General features: G+C 39.5%; 1 protein-coding gene across 1 annotated transcript in view; it reads right to left on the minus strand.

The window, feature by feature from the left end:
- LOC127642614 (semaphorin-4C-like) overlaps nt 1-16636 on the minus strand; it is an 81894-nt gene extending 65258 nt beyond the window's left edge. The window contains exon 1 of the mRNA XM_052125219.1: nt 16207-16636. The gene's annotated coding sequence lies outside the window, so the exon portion shown is untranslated. The remainder of the gene's footprint in view (nt 1-16206) is intronic.
- Between the last annotated feature and the right edge of the window lie 9793 nt (nt 16637-26429).

Below are 26429 nucleotides of genomic sequence, written 5' to 3' on the forward strand. Positions count from 1 at the left end.
TTAAATTATAGATATTACTTTTTTTCTTTTTGATTTCGACGTGGACATCTCTTTGTGTTCTGTTGCACACACACACACACACACACACACACACACACACACACACACACACACACACACACACACACACACACACACACACACATGTGAGAGCCAGAGAATAACAGGGAGCAGACATGAAAGACAGAGGCAGACTATAAGAGTAGAAAGAACCAGAGCGAAGGCAGATGGATGACACACAGAACAAGAACACAAAGAGCAGGTGAGAGACAGAGAGAATTGAAGAGGGAGGAAAGATATGAAAGAGAAGGCAAAATATGTATTGCATTGTAAGAAAGAGAAGGGGGGTTGAAAGCAAAGAAAGATGGAACAAGCAAATTAAATCCACAGAGGGAGAGCCGGGGAGGGAAAGGAAGTTCTCTGAGGACATGTCCCAAGAAACTTTAAAATGACTGTTAACAAACTGCTTATTAAGAAGGCACAGCTTGATCCTAGAGAATTGGCTTATTACAGATCGATTTCAAATCTCCCATTTATGTCGAAAATATTAGAAAAGGCAATGTCCTCCAAACAATGTTCATTTCTAAAGAGAAAATATTTCAGTCAGGATTTAGGACCACCACAGTACAGAGACTGCACTTATCAGAGTTACAAAAGACTTGCTCTTATCATCTGATCTCGGCTGCATTTCTCTTCTAGTGCATTTAGATCTTAGTGCTGCCTTTGACAGGATATATCACGACATTCTCGAATAGGCTGGAGAATTATGTTGTCATTAGTGGACTTGCATTAGCATGGCTTAGGTCCTATTTATCTGCTACCACTTTGTATGTGTAAATGAGGAATTGTCAAATCAAATAAAAGTTAAGTATGGAGTGCCACAGGGATCAGTTTTAGGACCTTTGCTTTTCTCCTTATACATGCTTCCTCTGGAAGATATTGTCAGGAATCATGGAATAAGTTTCCACTGTTATGCAGATGACAATCCCCAAATTCACAATTCTCCAAATTAGCAGGGTGCATCAAAGAAATCAAAGATTGGCTGGCCAGAAATTTCCTTCTACTCAATTCTGACAAAAAATTATTGTACCAAAAACCTCTAAAAATAATCAGCTAAAATATAATTGATTCTCGATGGATGTACTGGTACGTTGTCAACTTCTGCAAAGAACTTAGTTGTTATATTTGATACCAGTCTGTCCTTTGAAAATCAAATTTCCAATGTTTGTAGAACAACGTTCTTCCACCTGAGAAATATTACTAAATGATGACACATGTTCTCTGTTGCTGAGGCCGAAAAATTCATTCAAGCATTCCTAACCACAAGATTAGATTATTGTAATGCATTACAGGAAGGATGTCCAGCAAGTTCAATAAATAAACTTCAATTGGTTCAAAATGCAGCTGCCAGAGTGCTGACTAGAACTAAGAAATATGATCATATTAGCCCCATTTTATCGTCGTTACATTGGCTACCTGTTAAATTTATATACAAAGCTTTGAATGGTCTAGCTTCACAGTACTTAAGTGATCTACCACGCTATATTCTGTCACGTCATTACGATCCGTTCTGTAGACGGAAACATCTTGTTGATGAGAGAGGTCAACAAAGAATGGCCAGACTGGTTTGAGCTGATAGAAAGGCTACGATATCTCAGATAACCACTCTGTACAATTGCAGTGAACAGATCAGCTTTTTAGAATGCACAACTCATTGAACCTTGAGTTGGATAGGCTACAACAGTAGAAGAACATGTCCGGTTCCACTTCTGTCAGCCAAGAACAGAAAGCTGAGGCTGCAGTAGGCAATTAGTATCCGTTACTATTAATCAGTCATCGCTTGAATGCTACAGCCTATTTGATTATTGTTGCTGACCATGTGTATCCCTTTATGGCCACAATTTACTCAATCTTCTAATGACTCCATCCAGCATGATAATGCACCATGTCACAAAGCAAAAGTCATCTCAAACTGGTTTCATGAACATAACAATGAGTTCACTGTTCTTCAGTGGCCTTCCCAGTAAGCTGATCTGAATCCAATACAACACCTTTGAGATGTAATACAGCAGCATTTAATTAAATATTTTGCTATAAAAAAAAAACTCTCAAAAACTGGTTCATTTAAATGAAGTGTCCGAAGTTCACTCAGTTGTAAAGCTGTCTACGAAATACAATGCGACAAAAAATAGAGTTTTGTGGTCCATGTTATAACACAGCAGTGCTGATTTGTCAGAGAACACTGCGTCTAGAACAGAAAGAAAGAAAGATAGAGAGCAAGAGAAAAACTGAGGTTATACAGGGCCATGAAGCTTGCTGGAAGCTTGGATGGATTAACGGCACATCTGTCAAAAGGTAACAGAAACAGAGAGAGTGAAAGAGAGAGTCAGAGTATAACACACATTCTGCTGTCTAACTCTTCCACCAACTAAACATTTTACCATCATAATAGGACATACAATTTCTAGCAAGCTCGGATGATGTCAGGCTATTCTAAGTTATCAGACTGACAGCTAAAACAATCTAACCTACAGCTAAATTCTGCGTATTACCCTCTCTCTCTCATTTTGAGAGACTCTCAATAGATGATGATTGAAACTCTATCTCTCTGCTCTATAGGCTGCTAGTACACTCTTCTTCAGACTCGTAATGGATCTCTAATAGGTAAAGAGCTTGGATAGAAGAAACGAAAGCCCCTTTTCTATTCTTCTCTGCAGATCCCACGCAGACACAAGCAAACCCTCTCCTGCATCACTTTAAATACATTTAGAACCGCTTTCAGTCAATGGCCTCCTAATAAACTGCTGGTAAATGTTGCTAAGTGTAAAAAGCCGCTATTAAAATCCGCTATGGACCCAGAGCCAATCATTGACTGTGAAATCTTGCAGCGCGGCTAGCTCATGCCTTGGTATGTGTGCATCTTTAAATCAATGCATTTCAACAAGCCACTTCTTTTAAATGAGAATATATTTTCTGTTTAGGATGGAATGAAAAGAAAATAGCAGGAAGAACAAACAGAGAAACAAACATATTAGACGGAGTGGGGAGATGGCAAAAGGGATGCCGGTGGGCTGGCCTGGGGTCAGTGCCATGATGTGAAAAACAAAAGAAAGGGGAAAAACAGCAGAGATGTGGAAAGTGCTATAGGTCTCCTCCTGAGAGAATGCAGGCCACCTGTGCAGCATCCTTGATTACACCAGTAACTAGTGAAGCCAAACACACACGCACGCACGCGCACACACACACACACACACACACACACAAACACACACCCTGAGTCAAATACACACAGCATGCATATAAATTTGAATATACATATACATATTATATATTTATATATATATATATATATATATATATATATATATATATATATATATATATATACTACATTTCAAGCTACCATATGGTTTTTAGTTGTGTACTATACACCATGCCGGGGGTCTGATTAATGCACAGTATGCTCACACCTTCAATCACCACCAAACCACTGGGTCTGGCCATGATGTCACATTTTTATTGGGGCAGGTTGTCACATATGTATTAAATGTTGTAACTTAATACAATTGATCAATAATAGTAGTTGTTGGCCATATTTTTTTATATTTTCGTACGTTACCTTTTCCATTTTTGTTTCATGAATCTTGTTGTGCTTCATCAATGTTTACTGTTTAAATTGTGTTGAAAAGACTATATTAGATTGTTTACTGTAGGCTTACTGTAGATTTAAAGAGAGTCATAGATTTTGTTTTGTTGGTGGTAATCATGTGACGGGGGAACATGTCCTCGCTATTGGGAGAAGTTGTCACAAAAGGTAAACATGTGTTCAATGAACTGTATCTTTTGACTAAATTTGATCTGATGACTAAAAGTTGGGGTGGCCGATGGCCAATGTTATTCCTATAATTTGACATAAAGGCTTTAGCAGATGACATACTATACATTTATATATATATATATATATATATATATATATATTCTGATTTTAAAACATTGATTAAACAGTATTTTAATAAAAATTCCCTAACATTATTTTAAACAATATTTAATTTTTTTTTGGTAGAAAACTGTTGGTAGAAAATGGCATAAGGGAGAGCTAACACTTCAGTTAATCAGCCAAGCTGGCACAGTTATTGGCCAATGCTAACATTTTGGCCACCACACACTAGTGCTCCAATCAAAATGTTTTTACATGTGTCAAGACAATTCATGCCACAAAACATGTCATACAGAACAAAAGATGGATAACTATTTCTGAAACCTGACACAGAGAAAGAAATGGTGTGATTTGAAAAAAGAATCCCTGATATTATCTGTTTCTAATTTCAGACTTTTGTATCAATATATCACTGATATATTGTGCATCCCTTAAAATAATTGCTACCACAACACAACCCAAATTCCATCAATAATCCAGAAACATGATATGTTCGATCAATACACATCCTGTATATGATACACCTACACACTCTCACGGCGAATTCGTTGAACAAATTTATATGAACGAACTCATATGAAATCATTTGAAATAGTAAAATATGTACACATTTTTATGAGAATGGGTTGGAAATACAATCATATAGTCATTTAGATCATATAGTTAACCAGCACTCTGTGTAAGTGATACCTGTATTTCCAAGTACAAATGCAGTGAAGTACTGCAGCTCGCCCATGACAGCCCTGAGCACAGATTAACCCATGACAAAACCACACACACAATACCTGAGAACCCCAGCACCACAACAATACAAGTGCACACACAGTGTCACACAATGATCACAACCTCGACAGCCATGAGTTTCACTCTGTCAGACAGACACCTAAACATACACACACGCATAAAAGTGTTGTAATAGTAAGCCTGTGTTATTAATTAAATACAAGCTCCCTGAGGGGTCAGCTTGTATTGTGTGATTTTATTCATCAGACATAGATAACATTTTCATAGGGCTGGATGTGGAGAGAGAGCGATGGAGAGGAAAACCCCATGCAATCTAGGTACCTGTATCGCCTCTTTAGAATGCTTAAAGACTACAATGCCCGTCTGGACATTTGTCCAGTTATAATGCTGTTCGACATAATTTCACAATTTACACAAACCTTTACCACATGCTTATGCGACTTATGCGAATACGCCGCAATCTACAATAAGCATTTGCATACAAAAGAAGCATGTTTGCAGTGAAAAGAATGACAACTAAATTTAAATGCAATGATACGTGATACCAGCACAAATAGCGCCTGGTTAAACTGGACTGCAAATGGTTAGCAAATAAACGGCAAAGTATACATCAGTTTTGCTCTGCGCGCCTAAACCCGTGGTTACACTACACTTCGTGCCACATTCACTCCCATTCATACGCATCCGAACACAGAAGACCAGTAAAAAAGTTTAAGATCATATGAAGGGAAGACGTGTGACCAAAAGAAGATCAAAACGTCCCAGAAAGAATACATATTTAAAGCTGTATGTTTTTAAAGGTGAGTAGATGGTGTGTTTTAACATTTTAAATATAATAGTAATTGCTATTTGTGATTTATTATCTATTAAGGCCAGTAGCCCTTGCACGTGACTTCATATCCAGCCCAAATAATTTTGCAATATCCTGAGCAACCACTGGGCGGCGCCATGATGATTCTAATTGCCTGTTTTCTGTTCCTGGTCTCGAGAAGCAATGAAAAAACAAAACAAGTGATTCATACATGTAACACTTTAAACATCACATTACCTGCTAAAGGCCAAAATATCCTTCAGGTGAATGCATTTTAGAATGACAAGATCACAGTATGTGTGACGCAAATTGTCTGTACATGCGCTGCCCATTGACTGTACTAAACAATTGTCACAAAGCAGTTACTAATTTGGAGAATTGTGAATTTGGGTATTGTCATCTGCATAACAGTGGAAACTTATCCCATGATTCCTGACAATATCTTCCAGAGGAAGCATGTATAAGGAGAAAAGCAGAGGTCCTAAAACTGATCCCTGTGGCACTCCATACTTAAATTTTATTTGATTTGACAATTCCTCATTTACACATACAAACATATCTGGTAGCAGATAAATAGACCCTAAGCCATGCTAATGCAAGTCCACTAATGACAACATAATTCTCTAGCCTATTCAAGAGAATGTCATGGTATATCCTGTCAAAGGCAGCACTAAGATCTAAAAGCACTAGAAGAGAAATGCAGCCGAGATCAGATGATAAGAGCAAGTCTTTTGTAACTCTGATAAGTGCAGTCTCTATATTATGGTGGGCCTAAATCCTGAATGAAATTTTTTCTCTTTAGAAATGAACATTGTTTGGAGGACATTGCCTTTTCTAATATTTTCGACATAAATGGGAGATTTGAAATCGATCTGTAATAAGCCATTTCTCTAGGATCAAGCTGTTCCTTCTTAATAAGCAGTGTGTTAACAGTCATTTTAAAGTTTCTTGGGACATGAAAAATTAACTGCAAACTGACAAAATTGTAGTGCATATGCATTGAACATGTTCCTGTTAATTCACGGTCAGAAAAGTATACTCAGAAAGGCAACGTGGTCAACCAGGCGTGAGCCAATCCGGAACCCGCAAAAATGAATTATACCTGGGTCTTTAGAATATGTGCAGATGTGAGCGAAATCACCGGAGACCGGAAATCGGAAACAGTCGAATCGTGGAACACGTACGCATTCAGGAAAAAGGTGGATAGACCTCATCTTTTCGTCTTGTCAGTGCATGCGCCTGCTATTGACTGTACTAAGAGTATCACAAAGCAGTCGTTGTGAGCGTGTATAGAGCACGTCCATATGGGATCACGGTCAAAAAAGGTATATGCTCAACCACACACGAGACGTACTGGCATGTGGAAAATTAAAGTTTACCCAAGCCTTAAGATGCAGTGTTTTGAGGTGAAATACCACACTCTAAAGTGGTGCACCCCAGGGTGTTTGCCTCACGGTATGGGGGAAAACAGAGCGAAAGGGCAAAAAGGTAACCATGGGACCAGATCTGTTTCTCCAACCCATCTTTCTCCATTATCCGTCAGCTTCTTTTAAAGAGATTCTTTATTGATTTTCTCATGTGTGTTGGGGCCAAGGCTTACCGGGGGTTTCTTTCACTCTCTTTTTCTCACCGTCTATTTTGCAGTGGTGCTGGACAATCATAATAAAAGTTTTTCTCCCTCTGGCTGCCGTTTTTTGTGAAGGAACTTTGCTTAATAGGTGCAAAAAATAAGCACCTAGATAAACTGTTCCATGTGTGCTGGAGAGGTGAAATAAAGGGAGAGAGAGCGGGGAAAAGGAATAGAGAGAAAGAGCAGGCAGCACGTGGATGAGGTCTATTACAACACACAGGAGCACTCGGCACAAGAACCGAGGGGAAAAAGACTCACTGGAGGGAGAAAGAGATGGAGAGAGAAACAGAAAGTGAGCGAGTGACTGTGGAGATTGATGCTGTATTTGCCGTCTGTTGCTTTGCTGTTATCTCTGTTTCTCAGGTCCAGTGGTTACGGGTGCTTCTATGCTTTGCTCCTCTATCTTCCATCCCCTCTCTCTCTTTCTCTCTCTTTATATTGCCACTTCTAGACAAAACCCCTTCTTCTTTCTCTTACTGTTTATATATCCTATATTCTATATATTTCTATATGTACTAATTCTCTCATCATTTACTCACCCTCATGCCATCCCAGATGTCACTTTTTCTTCAGCAGATAATATACAATATCTATCATATATAATATCTCAGCTCTGTAGGTCCATACAATGCAAGTGATGGCGATCAGACCTTTGTAGCTCCAAAAATCACATAAAGGAAACATAGAAGTAATCCATATGACTCCACTGTTTGAATCCATATTTTCAAAAGAAAAGGTATGGGTGGGAAAGAGAACAATATTTAAGTCCCTTTTTACTCTAAATTTACACTTTAACTTTCAGATAAGACGGTGAAAATAAACAGGCACCCAAGGGACTTTCAGATGAAACAGTAAAAGTGAATTTGAAGATTTAGAGTAAAAAAAGACTTAATATTAAATGAAACAAATGACAATAAATTGAAAAGTAACCTCTTCAGTGATCAAAATACTTTTTGAATGTAACTGTATTCTAATTGCCAATTATTTAAATTGTAACTGTAGTGGAATACAGTTACTTATATTCTGTAATTTAAATATGTAATCCTGTTACATGTATTTCATTACTCCCCGAACCTGATTGTACGTGAAACAAAAAGTATTTTTCAGTTTCAGTTTTCATTTTTTAATAATAATACCTGGAGAGAAATATCCGTTAGCATTCCCATTCATCTCAATGGCAGTTGCTTGGCTGCTGCATCAAGCCCTGGAATTACGCAACCTGAATGCTGCCAAATTTTCTTATTGGCAATCAGTTATGGGCACAGTTTTTGGAGCCAATCACTTGAGTCGTAAATTACATGTGACTGATCACTCTGAAGCCACGTGAAAATTACTGTATATCCGGACAATAATGATGAGCTGATGGTACATTAAAAAATTTGCACAGTTTCAAACCCATCACTAGCAACTATCCTGAACTGTGACATACAAAAATAATATCTAATAATATCTACTAAAATATAATGAAATGTTATGCTCATATTGCTTGAAATAATATGTATTTCTTCAGCATTCACAGCTACCTTTTATGGAGCCCTCTAGAGGATAGGGAGGGAATTTATTTTCTGAAATAGTTTTGCGTTCTCACACAAAAAGATACGTTCCCTCACAATAGCTTAATCCATAAATTAACCATGGTGACATGTGAGACGCGCAGTAGGAGGTGTGCAGCATGTATCGAGCCAAGGTTAAAGGTCGTCTGGCAGAAGATGGGGGAGAGTGCGGGGCTAAGCTCTCACACACACCCTCTCTCCAGAGGCTAATGCTCCAACAGCCTCACTATTGTTACTTCATCCTGTGGGTCCTGCACATCTGGGGGATCAACTTTGGCAGCTCCTGAGAGCTCCAGAAATGGGCAGAATAACCCACCTTAAACCAGGAGGCAGCGGTCTCAGGGTGGTCCCTGCCCGTGAGAGGAATTGCGTGGAGGTTTTTGTGGACTGATCTCCTGAGTGAGGGGGAGGGCAAGGGAAGGAGCCCAGCTGTGGAGCTCTTTCCCTGGCTGTGTTTCTGTCCCTGCGGCAAAACACAACCACTTTTTTTGTGTTTTGTTTCTTAAAGTGAGTGTGTGTTGGTGAAAGCAAGTGTGCATGAATGTGTACTGCAGTTTCCTACTGCTAATGGTTGAGTCTTGAAGCCACATGAAAATGTGACTTGGAAATGTTAAAGGGCAAAACAATAGCAAATTGAACTAGTTTGTTACATCTTCTGAAGAAAATATGAGTGGTGCTTTCCGGGGCAAATCTCGCCGCTATGATGGTTGGATGTTCTGAGTGGTTGCTAGGGCGTTGCCTGCTACCCCAAGACAAAAGAGCCCACCAACAAGTCACATTTTGGCCTTTAGATGTGGCTCAGGTCCCTTCTTAAATGTAAGCCTATGGAAATGTTTACCTGCTGAAAATCATAAATCCAAATGCTCAGAAAAGTAACAGTACACCTCTCCTCAACAAAACCACATAATTTGAGGTACCATTTGTGTAGCACAAATAGTAATGGACGAGCTTTGGACTCAATGATTTGAGGAGTTAAAATACTCAAAATCTTGCCTTAGAAAGCAAGGGGAAAAATTGAACACCCCCCAGATGCTTACCTGCACAGATGGGCCTAAAACACTGCAATGTCACATTATGAGATAAAATCAGTACCAAATGCTCCCTGCAATACAGCTGAAATTGCACCATTCAAATCAGTCATGTGTAACAACACACTTAAGTAAATAGAAATTCCAGAGGCCGTTTGGAAAGGTGGAAAAAGGAGGTATGAAGCACCCAAACCTGATGTAAGCTTAGTAAACAACCTGAGCCTGAGATGCATTAGTGCAAACATCTGTTAGAAACTCACGGAAAGAAGGAAAAAGCAAGACAAAAAAGAGCAGCGATGAAGGAGAAAAGCTGACATGCTCAAAGCAAAAGAGCACACATGTGAGTGATCTTCTAAACAATGTTTCTTTTAACACAATTTCCAAAAGGACATTTAAAAACCGTTTGCACAAAGGGAAATTGTTGACAAGCCGTTTTAATGCTGTCCAGCTCCTACCCGTGGATGCCAAGCTTTATATAAAACACAAAAATCTGACCCTAATTCTGAAGACAGACGTCATAAAGATCAACTGAACAAAACAAAAAGACGTCCATATGAACATGGGCAAAGTCATGTGACACTCTCATACATAAACAACAAATGTACAGCTTGAAAAAATCAGTACAACGGCCCTGCAGGGACGGACACTAAAATAGCAGATGGTCGATACTGGTCATTTGCTAGCAAACGAGAAGGCCTACGCTCTCCACCTTTCCCCTCTGCGTGGCTGGACATATTGCAGATCGTAAAAGAAACGCCACTCCATGTGCAAAACTGGCCTGATGGATCTATCTCATGAGAATGAGCCCCCAAATGAAGGAAGCAAAAACAGCAGAATAAGGAGAAGACACACTACCAAGTACTGCTTCAGATGCAATTCAGACCATTTGATGACTTAATCAAGGATGAATAACTCTTGGAAATGTAATTGAGTACCCCTTGTGTATAGGGTATTATCTGTATGACATTACTACATTTCTAGTTTCAATATTATTTGTGCTTCAGAGCTTTGTTTTGTTGGACAAGAACAACTAGCTTCATATCAGGTGACCCACATTTGATTTTCTATTGAAAATTGAAAATAGATACAGTTTAACAATTTCTCTCAGCCCCATATCGCTGTAATTTAACCACATAGGGCCTTTAAAATGAAGATAAAAAAGGAAAGTTGTTTTGAACCAGAAACTAAAAGGATGTTAAAATATCTCTAATACTTCTGGAATTACAGGCACTCTAACTTTAGAAAAACAACACACAAAAAGTGTTTTGTCCAATTTTTGCACTCACACCATTGGCATATAATGTAACGAGGGGTGTTAAAGTCAACTGGTTTTAGTAATACACCTGACTACAGCATCTCTGTGTAAAATGTAATGATGATGCTACCATCTTTTTAAGTTAATTTCCCCCCCCCCCCCCCCATGTATGTTTGCTTTAAAATCATAGGCGAAAATTCATTCTGACCCCCTCTACAAAATAATGGATTTCTCAGTAAACATTGATCCATGCCATTTAACATTTTGGCATTCATCATCATTTATTTATCGTTTTTCTTTCAGATGGAAAAAAATTTTTTGAGCCGGGGACTTCTGGTTGAGTTGACACGGAGTTACCCTAAAATGTAACATCACATCTATGACAGCTACAAAACACACACACACACACACACACACACACACACACACACACACACACACACACACACACACACACACACACACAAAAACAACTCATAAATATGCTTTTTTCTGGAAAACTTCAGATTTTTAACCATTTTCATTTTCAATTCTAACATTGGTGACATATCTACATTCATCAATGTTTATAAACAACAATGTTTATTACATCACAGAAAACCAAATGAACCAGTTAGCAATGAACATTTGATTTAGTGGCAACACACCTCCAGTCAGTGCAAGTGCAAGTTCCTTCAACTGGTCCCAAACACTCTCACACTGGCAAACTGGCCATTTTGAGCTCTGTAAGATGCTTTCTTATGAGGTGCATTGTATGTGCTTTGAATGTTCATGCTATGTGAACTTGATTTGTGCATGTTTGTGTAAATCCACAACAGTCAACCCTGTCTCACTTTCACAGCTCTGTGCGGATGTGTTTATCCACCTCTGGCCCACAGCTGCACACACACACACACATGAACCAACACACACACTTTTCAGCATGTGTAAACACACTGGGGGATGGTGGAAAAAAGTACTTCCCTTAGCTTCAATGCACACAAGCTGCACTTCCACACACACACACACACACACACACACACACACACACACACACACACACACACACACACATCTCCCCTATATTTGCAGTGCTGCTCTTAAAGCACTCTTCCCCATTCCCTTATCTAAACATCACCCATGTCCATCTCCAAACCCCTGCTGCTTTCACTCAACCATCCCACCAGATGAGCCATCCGCCTGTGTCCACTTCAGACCATGTGCTCAGCCCGACTGTGTGACCTCCCTCCACTTTGACACATCTCTCAACCCCACACTTCTATAGCACCATTCGGCTCATTAAAAATACAGGTGGAAGCAGGGAAACCGAGAAACAAACAAGAGACAGAGAGGAAATGGCAAATAGGAGCGCACACTAATAGAAAATAATGAGAGTTCTTGTTGAAGGGGTCGCCCTAAATACGCACTGCAACAAAACACATCAACTCCCAGTAGCGAGAGGACAAATTACTCTTGTATGCCTTGAATAGCGAACACACTTTACAATAAGTCCGAGGATGAGGAAGGTGTTAGGCTAAGCGAGAGATTGCGGTTGCCAATTGATTTCCATTAATTCGGAGTAAAAACTGTTCAGGGACACGTCACGTTAGCTGTGTGTTAATTGTGTGACCGTGCGCAACACGTCTATGAAATAAATGACAAGATGCTGATCATAACAAAACCCAAGGCCAGAACATGTGCTTCGTGATGCAGGGAATTCCTTGATGTTATATGGGTTCCTGAAGAGGCAGATGGTGAGTCCTCTGGTCCTCAGAACAGCTTAGAAAAGAGTCTTTCTATGCAGTCTATGCAGGTACCTCTGTGCAATCCACATGTTTTTGACATTGAACCACATTTGTGATGCACTTGAATGGTGAATTGAAATGGGTGTGATGATTCACCTGTATATACAGATGCATGTTTTATTCTTGGCACTTGACATTACCGTGAAGGAATCTACAAAAGTTGTTTTATGGTTTGTTTACCAAAAAGTCATATTCTGGTTTTGATCTTAATTAGACAGCTTTATAAGCTCAAGAATAGCACTTAAAGAGATAGTTCATTAGTTTTAAACCTAGAATACCTGGAATATACCTGTGCCATCAGGGAAGAAAAAATCAATTGATGGGATAACCTGGTCATTCAGTACATTCAGGTTGTCAGCTGTCTTCATTTTATTGCCGCATGATGTTGCTGAGCCTAGACCTGACCAACTGAAGCAACCCCAGATCTTGACACTGCCTCCAGAGGCTTGTACAGAGGGCACTATGTATGATGGTTGCATCGTTTCATGCGTTTCTGTCCTGACCCTGACAGACCTATTGCATTGGTATAGGATAAATCTGGACTCATCTGACCACATGACCTTTTTCCATTGCTCCACAGTCCAATCTTTATGCTCCCTAGCAAACTGAATGCAGCCTCACAGATGTATAGTCCTAATCCTGTAAGTTCTCGTCACATTGTACGTGTGGAAATGCGCTTAATTTCACTATTAAACACAGCCGTAAGTTCTACAGTCGATTATTTTACTATGTGACTTCACCAAGCGTTTTAGTGATCTCCGAGCACGATCTTTATGAATTTTTTTCCGACCACATTTCTTCCACGAAGCTGACGGTTCACCACTATCCTTCCAGGTTGTAATAATGTACAGTTGGACAGTTCTAAACCCAAGTTCAGTGATTTCATCAATCTCCTCAGTTGTTTTCTTTGCTTTAAGCGTGCCAGTAATTTGCCACTTCTGAAACACAGTAACATTTCTTCCACGACCACGGGATACGCTTTCCAACATGGTTGTTTAAGAAATGAGAAGCTACACACTGCATCAAATAGGTTTAAAAGAATTGCTGCCAGCTAAAACATATTAATCACTGCAATAATGATCCAATCATAGGCTCTTAAGTATCTGCTTATTTAAATCCAAATGGCAATTTATTTTTTGGCCAGGCAGTGTATTTGGCTGTGTACGGATGCAAGCCCAATGTGGCTCAACAAAAAGAAGATCTTTTATCCAGGAGCTCAATTTGACTCTCAAAGGGTTTGAGGAACATCTGGGCTGAAGGAGTGACAGTATGTGGGCCCCCAGCAAGCTATTCCCTGCCAGTTGCATTTAATGCTGGAACACTTTCCAAAAGCTGGTTGGAAACAAATACAAATGCAGCTTACAGCTCTCTTCTCTCTTCATTAACAGACAATGATGAGAGCGAATGATGGCCCCACATCACAATTATAAAGAGCATTGTTAGAGGCTTCCAGTCTCTTCTATGCTTACAGAAACTGTATGAATCACTATGTTATAATGGACAATCGAATGTTCTTGTATACCATGACATCACGTGCCCACCTCACCATTCTATCGTGTGACATCATACACAGATGCGCGCAGACACACACACACACACGCACACTCATACGCACACACACACGCACGCACACACGCACACACACACACACACACACACAGTCAAATAAGCTGTGCTCAATTTAAAGGGATAGTTCACCCTAAAATTGTAATTCTCTTTCCATTTACTCACCGTCATGCCATCCTAGATATGTATGAATGTATTTTTTTCTGCAGAACACAAAGACAGATTTTTAGAAGAATATCTCAGCGCTGTAGGTCCATATACAATGCAAGTGAATGGTGTCCAGAACTTTGACTCCACAAAGCATATAAAGGCAGCATAAATGTCATCCATTCAACTCCTTTAAATCCATGTCTTCTGAAGCGATATGATAGGTGTGGGTGAGAAGCAGATCAATATATAAGTTAATTTTTTTTACAATTGTTTTTTAAAATCCACTTACACATTCTTCTTTTGTTTTTGGCGATTCACACTCTTCATGCATATTGCAACCTACTGGGTAGGGACAATTTATAGTATAAAGGACTTAAATATTGATCTGTTTTTCACCCACACCTATCATGTTGCTTCAGAAGACATGGATTGAACCACAGTGAATGGTGACTGAGGCTGTCAATCATTCATTCTATCATCTCCTATTTGTGTTCCATAGAAAAAGCACAGTCACACACTGGAACGGCATGAGGGTGAGTAAATGATGACAGAATATATGTGCTAGAATGTTCCTCCATAAATGCAGCAAACCAGCTGACACACATACATCACTTTAAAACCCTGTATGTTAAAAATTCCTCCGCCTGAATGAGCACCCAGCAGTGAAAACACCAATGTCCACTCAATGAGTGCCCGGTCACGCTGTAATTATAGTAATCTCGCATATACTGTCCACTTATTTCATTACAGGCAACCAGTCACAAGAAAAGAAAGAGAGAAAAGAAAGAAAATGCTCTCTGTTCGTTTCATAAAGTCCAACAAATCTGCTAGTGGCAAGTCTACAGCTGACAAAGGATGATTTTGTGATTTCGAACATTACTTCTGCATTTAAGTTTTAGAGATGTGTTTCTCTCTCAGTACTGGCGTCATTGAATAACGTTGAACAGACTTGAAATGAACGTCCCCTCAGAACGGAGAGCTTTTATTGCTTTGTTAACATGGCAGGAGCGAAAAGCGAAAATGTAGGGGAAAAGTGCTGATACTGAGCTTTAAATGCGTATCATCACATAAATCACACACGATAAAAAAAATTGCTGTGTTTGATCAACCACGCCAAATTCATACATTAAGATTTAAGCGCCTTATAGGGGCTGTTCACACAGAACGTGTCGTTGCGCCTAAATAAACTAGATGTAGCGCAACTTAACTGGTCAATGCCTTAAAAAACGTTGCGCTCCTGCGCGAGACGCTGAAAACACACCACGGCGCACCAGTCTAGCGCATGTTTACGTAGAAGAACAATAGAAATCAGAGCGGACTGATGGAAGAACGGGACGCTTTCGGTGTGAATGGCCCCTTATTTTCTTGCACGGTGAACAGAGAGATTAGTGTCCGATTATTTAAACCACACCGTGTTTTTTTTTTTAGCAATTTATCTTCGCTAAATTAAAACAAATTGCCGCTGGGAACGTATCTAATTGATCGAAATATTCTTCAGTTTGCGTTTTAAACTTCAATTTACCGTAACAGTTCAAGGCAACAGTTGGAGCTCAGCCGACTGACGGACTGACTTAATAATGGTATCAAATATCCTTTCCTCCCCCATCGCTTTCACAATAAACGGCATTTTTAAAAACGCCAAATTCGTTCCATGGCATTGTGACGTCAATTTAAAATGGAACGGAATGTGGCGATGATAGAACGTGTCAATAATCCAGCTGTGTTTATATTGGAGGCGGCAAACTTACCTTTGGTGAGTCAGTGCGTAACACACACGGGCTGTCAGCGCGTCCAAAACGCATGGAAACACACTGCGCTTCTTCTTATAACGGCAGCATCTCAAAACGTGAACAAGAAATCCCAAAATTTCCCAGAGAAAGACTCTCAGTTCCTTCTCCCCCCCCACATGCTTTCTTTCGTAGACGGCTGGAAGAGCGAGCGGTGCGATGGTCGGTGTCGGTTTACGCAGCGGAACACTCTCCGTTCACTCCCTTTGTAGTAGTTCTGAAGAGGGAGGCTATATTAAACCAGTCCCGATTCACTTCTTCAAAGCAGTTCCCCTCCGTTTCACTAACTTGAACCCGCCGCCCTTGTTAAAAGGAAGTCCTCTGATTCTTCAGCCAGAGACAAAGGTGGTTTACTGAAGCGCTCTAACGGATGGGAAGCGCAACTCCAGTATACGCCACACACATACACTGCATTGGAGGATATACTGCCTCCTGATGGGTATCAGTAAGTGATGAGGCGGACCGGTGGCTCACAAACGCTGTACAAACAGGTCTCCGCCCCAACATCCCCTGTCCTGTACCGGGAACGAGGCCGGAATTAAACCATACTTTTAGATGGAAGTAGAACATTTGTCATTCTCTCAAGTGCTTCTTTGCTGTAGTAGCCTACTGTACTACAATAAATTATCTTTTTATGTAACACTTAATACTATCCATATTGCACTTATTTCACAATGCAAATATTAATATTAATGAGTAATTACAAACAGCGACACAAATAATTATGTAAGTGCATACAAGCATTATTTCTACTGTAACTTGAGCACTCCAGTGTAAAGCCTGGATAGATAGATAGATAGATAGATAGATAGATAGATAGATAGATAGATAGATAGATAGATAGATAGATAGATAGATAGATAGATAGATAGATAGATAGATAGATAGATAGATAGATAGATTTATTTCATGTTGATGATGATTTTGGGTGGAATTCCTGTACTATGGCTTTTAATTTCAGTCTGGGGATGTGATTGAAAGATTACAGTGGGTCTGAAGCAGCAGGAAACCAAACAACAACCCTCAGATAATCCCGTATAGTCTCATTTTAGTGGATTCAAATGGATTACGGCTGGTCTTTACATTCTCACACTTGAATTAATCTGTCTGTCTGCAACCCCAGCACAAAACACTCTACTGTACCATGCAATATATATTGTTCTTGGAGGTAGATCTTGTCATTGCCTATCCCAAAGAAAATAATTCACAGTCTTAAAAGGGTTAACCTATGTTGTAAGATTAAAAAAAAACAAACACCAAAACAAAATGAAAGAAATGTCAGAAATACTGATTTTTTACATGTTAAATTCAAAAAATGATTTAGATTTATGATATGAGATTATTTGTCCAGTGTTGTAGCTGAAAAAGCACATAACCAATAAAAGATGAACTGAAAAAATGGTTCCGATCCATTTATTTTATGCAAATATTGGGATATTGCATAAAAAACAGCCAGATGTGACTAAAGTTTCCCCAAATGCGCATAAAAATGTAAACGTTTGCTTGATGAGGATACATTTTTTATTTGATAAAAATACAAGCACACCAACTATAATGGAAACACATTTACCCAATTTAGTCCTATTTAATTTATACAGGAATATAGAAACTTTCTGTGACTTTGCCTCAATAAGCAATGTAAATACATAATATGCTCAGAGAATATCATCAATATAATTGCATGGCATATAAAATATTGCTCCGATTGTTCTGGAATGCCAGAGCCAAAGATTGTGGTCAAAAATGTTGACTTCTATAACCTCCTAGAACTGCCTAACATGCTTTTACATCCAGATATAAGACATCTGCTGCTGAACGTTAGCAAAAAAAAAAAAAAAACATAAAAAGGATTGTCAGCACAATCTAAACTGCAAGTAATTTATTACATTTAATAAAAGAGCTACAGTGGCTTTAACTATAATTTTCATGCCTATTTTGCACCAATTTCCCCAGACACATGTGGTGGAAATGATGCTTTATTTGCAATATATGCAACTTGGATGGAAACATACGTAACTAGTACTGAAAGATCCTGAAAGCTGAATCGCCAGAGATTTCAGAGGGACTGCAGTATGTATATACAGGTGAAACTCGAAAAATTAGAATATCGTGCAAAAGTTCATTAATTTCAGTAATTCAACTTAAAAGGTGAAACGAATATATTATATAGACTCATGACAAGCAAAGTAAGATATTTCAAGCCTTTATTTGATATAATTTTGATGATTATGGCTTACAGCTTATGAAAACCCCAAATTCAGAATCTCAGAAAATTAGAATATTGTGAAAAGGTTCAGTATTGTAGGCTCAAAGTGTCACACTCTAATCAGCTAAACACCTGCAAAGGGTTCCTGAGCCTTTAAATGGTCTCTCAGTCTGGTTCAGTTGAATTCACAATCATGGGGAAGACTGCTGACCTGACAGTTGTGCAGAAAACCATCATTGACACCCTCCACAAGGAGGGAAAGCCTCAAAAGGTAATTGCAAAAGAAGTTGGATGTTCTTAAAGTGCTGTATCAAAGCACATTAATAGAAAGTTAAGTGGAAGGGAAAAGTGTGGAAGAAAAAGGTGCACAAGCAGCAGGGATGACCGTAGCCTGGAGAGGATTGTCAGGAAAAGGCCATTCAAATGTGTGGGGGAGCTCAACAAGGAGTGGACTGAGGCTGGAGTTACTGCATCAAGAGCCACCACACACAGACGGTTCCTGGATATGGGCTTCAAATGTCAAACGTCTTACCTGGGTTAAAGAAAAAAAGAACTGGTCTGTTGCTCAGTGGTCCAAAGTCCTCTTTTCTGATGAGAGCAAATTTTGCATCTCATTTGGAAACCAAGGTCCCAGAGTCTGGAGGAAGAATGGAGAGGCACACAATCCAAGATGCTTGAAGTCCAGTGTGAAGTTTCCACAGTCTGTGTTGGTTTGGGGAGCCATGTCATCGGCTGGTGTTGGTCCACTGTGCTTTATTAAGTCCAGAGTCAACGCAGCCGTCTACCGGGACATTTTAGAGCACTTCATGCTTCCTTCAGCAGACAAGCATTATGGAGATGCTAACTTCATTTTCCAGCAGGACTTGGCACCTGCCCACACTGCCAAAAGTACCAAAACCTGGTTCAATGATCATGGTATTACTGTGCTTGATTGGCCAGCAAACTCGCCTGACCTGAACCCCATAGAGAATCTATGGGGCATTGCCAAGAGAAAGATGAGAGACATGAGACCAAACAATGCAGAAGAGCTGAAGGCCGCTATTGAAGCATCTTGGTCTTCCATAACACCTCAGCAGTGCCGCAGGCTGATAGCATCCACGCCACGCCACATTGAGGCAGTAATTAATGCAAAAGGGGCCCAAACCAAGTACTGAGTACATATGCATGATTATACTTTTCAGAGGGCCGACATTTCTGTATTTAAAATCCTTTTTTTTATTGATTTCATGTAATATTCTAATTTTCTGAGATTCTGAATTTGGGGGTTTCATAAGCTGTAAGCCATAATCATCAAAATTATATCAAATAAAGGCTTGAAATATCTTACTTTGCTTGTAATGAGTCTATATAATATATTAGTTTCACCTTTTAAGTTGAATTACTGAAATTAATGAACTTTTGCACGATATTCTAATTTTTCGAGTTTCACCTGTATATCTGTGTAAGGAGGGGCCTTTTTAGAACCGTACTTGATAATGAGTTTACAGTAGCTGTGTAGACAGAACCTTTCATACTTCTCAAATTAAACATGTACAATTGTTGTTGTGACAATCAATTAAGTGTAGTGCTTCCTCTGTGTAATCATAATGGAAATCTTCATTATATTTGTGAGTGGCACAGGCTCCTTAAATAAAAGCCTACTGCCCCAAAGGCCCCTCTGATTCAGGCATAAAAGCCTTGAGTGCTGCCGTTGGAATCGAGGAAGCAAAGATATCATTTAAAATCTGTTTACTCTGGGAGGCGAAGCGAATGGATAATGGACAACAGTCCATGGAAGGGCCCAGGAGACCACACCGAAAAGCATCTCTAAAACCTCTGTCCATGAAAGTGAGCGGAAAAGGGAAATATGTCATTGTCTCTGCATATGGAGCATATTTAAATGTTAATTTGACAAGAATGTTTCAGTTTGATTTTCTTCACCACAAGATGGATTAATATATTATGTGCAGGGAATACCGTTTTTGTTGTTGTTGTGGTGATCACATATTTAATAGCACTAAACACTGCTGTTATGACGAGGCATTTGCTCCTCTGACTACAATTAATGCCACTTCACAGACACGATTAATAAACAGAAAATGTATGTACTCTTGCAATTACCTTCTAAAAATAAACAGCTAAAGCAGGATTAGCATTGAATTGTTAGAGTGCAATGTTGCAGCTTTAAATTCAATAGGCAACCTTCACACACTGCTTGTGACTGACAATCATATTTGCTAACAGGTGTAACTATTGAATTGTATTGCTCATAAAACAGCTCACAGGTACATTTCAAATTCTGTATGGATGAACGAATAACCATAGCCAAACTGCTTTTCTATTCTTTACAATTCTCTGAACTGAATAGAATAGAATGATGCCTGTAACAATAGCCATTGTGACAGAAGTAATTATAAAATATGGCAACTTTCCTAAAATCGGAAAGTCATATCACAATAGACATGCCTTTATCAATTAAACAGAGATCGATATTATGAAAATTACATGACTGTGGTGACATTTTTGCAAAATTATATTACGGTACTCATTCTACATATTACAGCAGTTCCGAGGTGAATTGTCCACTGAGTGGCGCTAAAAGAGAGTTCAATTTACTCCCAGACAGATGAGGTTTTAAAGGGTAATGATTTATCGAGTTTTAAATCACATACCTCCCTACCCTAAACCTAACCCTAACTGATAGTGTCATAAAAAGCAAATGCGAGATGAAAAACAGAATTGCTGAAGTAACGGAGTAATTTTTTGAATGGTTTGACAGCACATTTAGCTCTCTATATCAGAACTTACCACTGTGTTCTGTGGCTGTGGACGTAGCTTTAGAAACATTACATTATGTAAAAACACCTGCTCACTATAAAGTATTCACTGGTAAGCCTGGCCAGGTTTTTATTCATCTGAAGGTTCTACGCTTCCAGGGGTTATACTTAATTAAGATACACATAAAGACGAGGTAAGTCTTATTCATGCAAGCTGAACTTTGAGTGAAAAACCCCTTTCAGGACTTTAAAATGCAGAATCAATTTTTTGTGAGATCTAACTTTACCACTGGTCGCAGTTCCTGCTTCAGCAAGGTTGTATTAGTCATGTGGAACAAGAGCAGGGTGGAATATGGCACAGGAAGCCGACAAATGTGGAAACTAGGCCAGGACAGAGAAGTAAGGTGTACACTCATTAGGATGGGGTCCAATCCCAAAAGCAATAGCTCTAGATACACAGTATTACTACTGCAGACATGCTCTAATTTAGGTCTAAAGCAGTGCTAAAAAGAGTGCACAGTCATGAATAGGGAAATTTCTTTAACAAATCAAGTTTATATTTTCTCATTATTTTGGTTAATGTTTAAAGGTGAAATGTTTAATCTGGCTACACCAGACTGAATACAAAAATAATGATTGTTTTCAAACAGGTTCCCCCAAACATTCCACCCATCTGCCATTGGTTGTAAAAACAAATAGCCCTGCCCCAAACTCATGCCATTGGTCAAGCCAATATATCCATGTCGGGCTGCTCAAACAAACAGAGCAATATTCTGATAGCACCACAGAGCCACAGTGCTTCCAATTTTTGGGGAAATCAATCTAAAAATTGCTTACTTATAGTTGTCTCTGCACATTCAGATGGAATAGGAGAAAGTATTTAAAAAAATTAAAATAAATCCCCTTTAAAAATGTGCATATGCAGAGTCTGTGCTGTAATTTGTGTAGTCGTATCTCACAATGGAAACGTTGCTTTAGTGATTCACTCCAGAGGCGTGAACGGTATTTTGTACACAGGCTTGCAGGGAGGCACATTGCCAACACGGCAAGAATCAAACCGTAAAAATTCCTTCAAAGTCCTCCATCTTGTAATTGTTCACTCTGGTTTTACTCTGTTCTCTGTCGCTTTGTGTTTTAGCAAGCTGTAATGGGGTTAAGATGGGTAAGGAGGAGGCGAGAACCAGCTTGTCAATATAAATAATAATTTAATTAATCTCAAAACAAAAGCACAAACATAAACACACACACATGAAGGACATGCCCGTAATTCTCTCTCTCTCGAACCGTCGTCACCGGCCGTCATTATCCCTCACGTGCCCCATCAGGCCGATTGGCCCGCCCCCCTTCGCTCCACACAAGCCTTCAAATTTTGGCAAAGCTGTTTCATTTCCTCTGTAACACATCTGCTGTGGACGTTCACATTCTCCCTCTTGAACAGTTTACTACAAGTAGCCATACCCCAAACGCACGTTATCCACAATATTCCTCAAGAGTCCAATGATGCTTTGTGGGCGATGTGGGGGGATATTCCGGTTAAGCGCAAACAATTGTTATGTTACGTACTAACGCAGCATTAAAAATGGCAGAAATTTGATAACAAATGATCAAAGAATTATAGCGAGACGATATTGTTCTTCCTCACCTACTCTATCTGTTAATGATTATGGATTTCAGGATGATGGCCAAATATTGTAAATAGAAGCATTTTAGTTATTTTGTTGAGTCGTTGTAAGGGGGTTATGGGAAAGGAGGAGGCGAGAACCGGCTTGGCAATATAAATAATAGTTTAATGATAAACTGAACCAAAACACACACAAACATAAACACATAGAGCAGCTGCCTTTAATTCTCTCTCTCTCGAACCGTTGTCACTGGCCGCCTTTATCCCTCGTGCGCCCCTATCAGGCTGATTGGGGACTGGCCGTCCTCCACCCTCTCAGGTGGGCAGCAGTGGCCAAATCTACGACTTCCGGCAGACAGAACACCCCTACACGTTCCCGGCAAACTCGTAGGGACACTCCTCTGCCCCCTGGCTCCAAAGTTGGTTGGAGCTTTATGGTTTATATTTGAAAGAATCTCTTGAAATCCCTATTGAGAAAATTAAAGGTGAAAAATACTTCCGGAACCAAGGCCACTTTATATTTTTCACATTGTATTTTGTGTTTACATGCATTCATCTTCACACACAATACATTTCACAACAATATGTATGTCATTCCTTCAAAATAGGTTAATTTCACAGCTTGAATCATCTCTTTTTTGAGAACTGTAGCCTAAATGATAACACTCCATCCCTGTCATTGAATGACAACAATTGTCAATCATTACTATTCATCATTGAGCCAGCTTGCGCTGATGTGCGTTTGAGAAATAAAGAGTGCTGTATGCTTTGATATTGTCAGATCTGTGTTTTGCATTATGAAGAAGGAGCCTAGGTGTTGCTGATGTGTAATAATGGCCTCTGGGGGATGGCAGGGCACTCATCCGCCCCTGGCAACGGCTCCATCGCTCCAGGCAGTCGGGGTTCAATCCCCACTCGCCTCTCGGATGGCGACCGTTCCCCGCGTCAGGGTGGTCGGGCTACTCCGTCCCTCGGTGGATGGCAGCAGTGCTCCTCTGGGTAGATGGCAGTGTCGAGGACACGACGGGCATCCCTCCTCCTTCCCGGTTTCGGCACCAATGTAAGGAGGTTAAGGAAAAGTAGGAGGCGAGAACCGGCTTGGCAATATAAATAATAGTTTAATGATAAACTGAACCAAAAACACACAAACATAAACACACAGAGCAGCTGCCTGTAATTCTCTCTCTTGAACCGCCTTTATCCCTCACGCGCCCCCATCAGGCGTTGTTCCTGCCCTGCTCCGCTCTACAGTCGTTATCCATCAATGAAAGAACCTGAGCAGACTAACCTGAAAAGCTAGGTAGCCTATTAGCACCTTCATAGCTGTAAAGTTGGATATGTTTTGAGAATAGTAGATCATTATTTTTATTTTAAAGCATATATTGAGTCTAGTCAGAACCCGAAGATTTTGTTGTACCGAGATTATGTACTTTACTGCACATATAGGGGAGGTCTAGTTAGCAGGATGCTCATGAATTACAGGCGATGATACTGTGTTGCTACCGTTTTTTGGATAAAATGCAATTATTTTGTGGGAGATGACTGTGTAATAATGTTCTTGTGTAGAAAATAACGATGTATTAGCAGCCACACAATAAACTGTACTGTACAAAATAACTACATGCAGTACTAATAAACATATTTATTTGAACATACATTATACACATTGTACACAAAAGTTCAATGTTCTCTATAAAGCAACTATAAAACAGTATGTATTATTAAAAGCACTGATAATATAAGTAATCCCCGCTGTTGACTTCTTGCCAATAAAGTTAAAAGAGCACACAAACAAATTATTCCAAGATTTTTCAAACAGATGTTCCTAAGTCAATCCTTCTGTAGGCAGTCGATGGAAGAAGCAGCATCTGGGACAGGAATATGGTGCTTTGCAAGTGGTTGATCATAACATTGCTGTTTTAGACAAAACTTTAGTTTCCCTTGAATATTAGGATAACCATTAACTGCACACATTTTCCGGGAAACATTTTAGACATTTTACAACATTTAAAAAGCTAGAATCTAACCACATGACACGCAAGCAAGCAGTGACCGGCTACACACAAAATGCCATCCAATCGCACTTCCGCTAGTCAACCGGAATATTCCGCCCACCTTGCGAAATACGGTGGACTCGCTAAGAATATTGTAGATAGGTTTAAATAGAAAGGGGTGGAGCTTAGCGAGTTGCTCAAAATATAACATCAATGTTTTGATAGTGCCTGGGAGGCTCAGTGTTTACACTTTTTTGGGGAGGTAAACCCACAAATAGCTTACTTATATTTGTCAATGAACAATAGGTCGGGGGTTTAAGCTCCAGCACTGCCAAGATGCCACTGTTGGGCCCTTGAGCAAGGCCCTTGACCCTATTTGCTCCAGGGCCACCGTATCATGGCTGACCTTGCACTCTGACCCCAGCTTAGCTGGGATATGTGAAAACAAATACATTTCACTGTATATATGCAAAAATGTATATATAATGTGTCACCAAATGGCTTCTTATTAATACCAATTGTGCATCGTTTAAATGCCACAACATACCTGAGTATTGTTGCTGACCATGTGCATCCCTTTATGACTATGGTCTACCCATCTTCTTATGGATTCTTCAAGCAGGAAAACACATCATGCCACAAAGCACACGTCATTTCAAACTGGTTCCAGGAACATGACAATGTGTTCAGTATACTCCAATGGCCTCCAAGGTCACCAGATCTCAATCCAATAGAACACGTTGGGATGTGGTGGAATGGGACATTCATAGCATGAAAGTGCAGCCAACAAATCTGCAGCAACTGTGTGATGATTTCATGTCAGTGTGGAGAAGAATCTCTAAGGAATGTTTCTAGCACCTTGTTAAATCCATGCCATGAAGAATTCAGGCCATTCTGGGGGGGGGGGGCAAGTATATGAAGGAATTTGAAGTCTGAACCTCTAAGACTTATGACATGAACAACAAAATAATGTAACTTGATACATGCCATTATACTTGAAAACCCAGAACAAAACTATGCAAGATACAAGAAAATCATCCCAGGCTTCATTAAATACAGTTTACATTTTTAACGTGGGTCACCACTTAACGTCCAAAGTAAAATCTGTGTCCCGAAGAAAAATCTGTTGAGAACCACTGGTCTAAGACACCTCTGATGTTATTACTGTGTTGTCAACTTAAAAATAATATGTAATCTTTCTTCTATCCTGTCTTAATAGGCAGAGACTACTATGAGTAAGCCATTTGTAGTTTGATTTCCTCAAAATGTTTAAACACTGTGACTCTGTGGCATGATGAAAAAGTTACTCTGTTTGCTGGAGAAACCCAGCCGATGGGCGAAAACCAGCAGATTGTAACCAATGGCAGATAGGGGACAGTTTGGGAAATATGTTTGAAAACAGTCAATATTTTTTTGAATTTCTTTTCAGTGATGCTATTGTCGCAGAAATTACACTCTTCACTTTTAAGACCCAAGATTGTAGGAGTAGTTTTCCTTATTCACAATATTCAAGGTTGATTTAAGAGATGTAACAACCTTATTAAGGTTTGCAGATTTTTGACATGTTAAAATACTGCGCTCTCGCAACTGTATTGGGATTGCCATCA

The sequence above is a fragment of the Xyrauchen texanus genome, chromosome 4 (genome assembly GCF_025860055.1).
Source record: "Xyrauchen texanus isolate HMW12.3.18 chromosome 4, RBS_HiC_50CHRs, whole genome shotgun sequence".
NCBI lineage: Eukaryota > Metazoa > Chordata > Actinopteri > Cypriniformes > Catostomidae > Xyrauchen > Xyrauchen texanus.